Source organism: Pan paniscus, chromosome 7 (assembly GCF_029289425.2).
Source record: "Pan paniscus chromosome 7, NHGRI_mPanPan1-v2.0_pri, whole genome shotgun sequence".
NCBI lineage: Eukaryota > Metazoa > Chordata > Mammalia > Primates > Hominidae > Pan > Pan paniscus.
The window spans coordinates 63,942,671-63,947,060 of record NC_073256.2 but is presented as its reverse complement, the minus strand read 5'-3'; the positions used below and the strand labels follow the sequence as shown (position 1 = coordinate 63,947,060).

The following is a 4,390-nucleotide window of genomic DNA, read 5'->3' as shown; positions in this document are numbered from 1 at the left end:
TTTGGCTATTCAGAGTCTTTTGAGGTTTCAGAAAAATTTTAGAATGTTTTTTCCTATTTCTGTGAAATATGTTATTGAAATTTTGATAGGAATTTCATTAAATCTATAGATTATTGTGGGTAGTATGGACATTTCAACATTAATGCTTCTTTTCCATGAATATGTGCTATCTTTTCATTTATTTGTGACTTCTTCAATTTATTTCATTAATGTCTTATAGTTTTTCAGTGTACAGATCTTTCATCTCCTTGGTTAAATGTATTCCTAAGTACTTTCTTCTTTTTGATGTTATTGTAAATAGGGTTGTTTTCTAAATGTCTTTTTGATTAGTCACTTTTAGTGTATAGAAATGCAGCTGATTTTTGGACATTGCTTTGTATTGTATAACTTTACTGAATCTGCTTATTAGTTCTAACAGTTTTTTGATAGATTTTAGGATGTTTCTATGGGTGAGATCATGTCATCTGCAAACAGAGACAGTGTAGCTTACTCCTTTTCAGTTTGGATGTCTTTTATTTCTTTTTCTTAGCTAATTGCTCTAGCTAGAATTTCTGGTACTATCTTAAAAACAAGTGGTGAGGGTGGGTATCCTTGCTCCTGATCTTACAGGAAAAGCTTCAGGAAATGGTATTGCATATGTTGAACCATTCTTGCATCCCAGGGATAAATCCCACTTCTTCATGGTGTATGATTCCGGTAATGTGCTATTGAATTCTGTTAGCTAGTATTTTGTAGAGAATTTTTGCATCTATGTTCATCAGGAATATTGGCCTGTAGTTTTCTTTTCTCATTGTGTCCTTATCTGTCTTTGGTATCAGGGAAATACCGGCTTCATTAAATGAGTCTAAAGATGTTCCCTCCTCTTCCATTTTTTGGGAGATTTTGGGAATTGGTATTAGTTCTTCTTTAAATGTTTGGTAGAATTCACCAGTGGTGCCATCTAGTCCTGAGCTTTTCTTGGTTGAAAGGTTTTTGATTACTAATTCAGTCTCCTTACTAGTTATAGGTTTGTTCAGATTCTCTATTTCTTCCTGGTTCAATCTTGGTAGCTTGTCTGTTTCTAGGAATTTATCCATTTCTTTTGGGCTTCTCCATTTGCTGGAGTATAATTGTTTATCGTAGTGTCTCATAGTCCTTTGTATTTCTTTCTATAGTATCAACTGTAATGTCTTCTCTTTAATTTATTATTTTATTTGAGCCCTCTCTCTTTTTTTATTTGAGTCATCTCTCTTTTTTCTCTTAAGTCTAGCTAAAGGTCTGTCAATTTAGTTGATCCTTTCAAGAAACATTAACTCTTAGTTTTGTTGATCTTTTCTTTTTTTAACTTTTAAGTTCAGGGGTACATGTGCAGGATGTGCAGGTTTGTTACACTGGTTTTCAGTTGTCTTTCTTATCTCTATTTCATTTACTTCTGCTTTAGTCTTTATTACTACCCTCCTTCTAAGTTTGGGTTTAGTTAATCCTTCTTTTTCTAATTTCTTGAGGTGTAAAGTTAAGTTGTTTAATTGAGATCTTTCTCTTTTATTCGTGCAGGCATTTATCACTATAAACTTCCCTCTTAGAACTGCTTCTGCTGTATCCCGCGAGTTTTGGTGCGTTGTATTTCCATTGTTCAGGTGAATGTGTCTCCCACCACATCCCTTGGTAGACAGTGCTGCTCCCAGACCCCAGCTGAGAGGAGATGGAACTGCGTCACTGGCTGCTTCACCATCCACAGCCTGGACTGAGCTGGGTGGGCCTGCTACTGGAAGTACAGGTGGGCATGGCTCTTCCCACATCCCTGGCTTGGCAGATGGTGCCAGTTGCAGGATCAAGGCAAGTTTACAGGGAGACAGGACTGTTCCCAAGTGTGTGGCTGGGACCACCATCAGCAAGCTGCCACCTGGTTCTGTCTTCCTAAAATGGCTTTGCTCAGTCTTGGACTCCACTGGGGTTTTGCAATTCCCATCTAGATCCCAAAGTTCCCACAGAGGCACTTTTGACTGTGGGCGGCTGCTGTGGGGGGATACACATGGGGAGCACTGGTCCTCCATCTTGCTGATGTCACTCCTCTCCAATGGTTCATTCTCAGCTCTGCCCACCATTGAGCAGCCCAGGCATCATGGAGCCTCAGTACTCTTCCTTCGGGCCACATGGCGCACTCCTTGGCTAGACCATTCGTCACCCACACCCGAGGTTTTCTAAAGTTCCTAGATTGAGACCAGACCTTCTCAAGGATCTTCCAATCTTATCTGCCCCCATTTCAGGGGTTCTCTTGCATAAATCAAGTAATAAATAATGTGCAACCAGCTGCCCTCCTTCACCAATTTGCATGTGCCTCAGAAGTGCCACACCATACACTTGCAGTTGAATCAAAGGGGTATTTAAAGTATTCCTTTAAAAACTAGGCATGGCCAGGCACAGTGGCTTACGCCTGTAATCCCAGCACTTTGGGAGGCCGAGGCAGGAAGATCACGAAGTCAGGAGATTGACACCATCCTGGCTAACACGGTGAAACCCTGTCTCTACTAAAACACAAAAAATTAGCCAAGCATGGTGGCAGGCGCCTGTCGTCCCAACTACTCGGGAGGCTGAGTCAGGAGAATGGCGTGAACCGGGGAGGCAGAGCTTGCAGTGAGCCGAGATCACGCCACTGCACTCCAGCCTGGGTGACAAAGCGAGACACTGTCTCAAAAAAAAAAAAAAAAACTAGGCATTAAGTCTTTGTTTAGTAAAATAACCCTATAGTCATAGCATTGTTTGGATGGGAAAATTAGATTTGACTTACATCACTTCCTCTTACAAAACTTCTTCCAAGAGCACAGACTGCCTTAAAGCCCGACTGTATTTGAAAAACAGCCTTTTTCTTTTCCTCACCACTCTTATTCTTCTACCATTTAAGTTCTCTGATGTGTTTCTAAGCAAGATACCTATTCCAAGAAACTTTTTTAAAAATTAAAAATTAAAGCTAGTGATGAAATGAAAAACACTTCAGTACACAGATCACTTTTTCAAATCCACCAAGTCATGTCACTGTGAAATAGAAGTAAAAAAAAATCAGGGCCAGGAGCGGTGGCTCACACTTATAATCCCAGCACTTTCGGAGGCCAAGGTGGGCAGATCACTTGAGGTCAGGAGTTTGAGATCAGCCTGGTCAACATGATGAAACCCCATCTCTACTAAAAATACAAAAAGTTAGCCAGGCATGGTGATGCACACCTGTAATCCTGGCTACTCGGGAGGCTGAGGCACAAGAATCGCTTGAACCTGGGAGGTGGAGGTTGCAGTGAGCCAAGATCACACCACTGCACTCCAGCCTAGGTGACAGAGTGAGACTCTGTCTCCAAAAAAAAAAAAAAAAGAAGTAAAAACCCATTTGAAGGTGGAACAACATGACTGTCAATACATGCAACTCCGAAGTTTGAAAATAAACTTCAAGTTACATGCTTGCTTCAGCAGCACATACACTAAAACTGGAATGCTGGAGAGATCAGCATGGCTTCTGTGCAAGGATGACATGCAAATTCATGAAGAGCTCCATATTAAAATAAAATAATAATAATAAAACAACATTCAAATTACAACAGACATTATTAAATATTTTTCATTATTGCCATCTTATCACTAATAGTTTTCTATTTGGTTTTCTACCATGTGACAATCCTTAAAATGCAATTTTGAATTATTCTTAAATTTCTTTCCTTTATTTTAAAGAATGTTTTGTGCTTCCACCCAAAGGCAAAATGAGCAAGAGGAGCTTTATTTTATAAACAAACAGGAGGCTTGGATCTCATCAAGTACTGATGCTAAGACTTGTTCAGGGAAATTGGCCCAGCCACAGGCGGGTGGTCAGCTCTGGACTTGTCTGTGTGCACCTAAAATTGTGGTGGGTGAAAGTACAAACATGAGGATGTTAAAGTAAAGTCACAAGACCTGCGTGTGCACTTCCTCAGGCACTTGACTGACACACAGTTTTTAAGCATAGTAAACATCAGATCATTTCCAAGGTAAGACTTCCTTTCCATTTTTATTTTTATTTTTGTGCAATGACAGGGCCTCGCCATGTTGCCCAGGCTGGACTCGAACTCCTGGGCTCAAGCGATCCTCCCACCTAGGCCTCCTGAGTAACAGACTACAGGCACACACCACCACAACCAGCTGAGGACCTTATTCCCTAATAACATACATGGTGTAAATGAAAGAGAAAGTTCTAGAGTTCCAAAGACAAATATGTTATTATATTCAGGAGCTCTCCTTTCACAAGATCCAGTGCTAGCAACTTCAGAGTAATTCTTTATTTAGAAAATATTCCTTTCAACTGCTTTTAGAGTGATAATGCACATTCCCGAACTTCCTCCTACCTGGGAGGTCCCCTCGGAAAACGTAATATTTTTACCTTCTATGCTCTGAA

At 40.3% G+C, this 4,390-nt stretch overlaps 1 pseudogene; it reads left to right on the top strand.

Moving 5' to 3' along the window:
- The first annotated feature begins 3,426 nt into the window (after nt 1–3,426).
- LOC112440735 (U6 spliceosomal RNA) lies at nt 3,427–3,526 on the top strand (annotated as a pseudogene).
- Nucleotides 3,527–4,390: the final 864 nt, after the last annotated feature.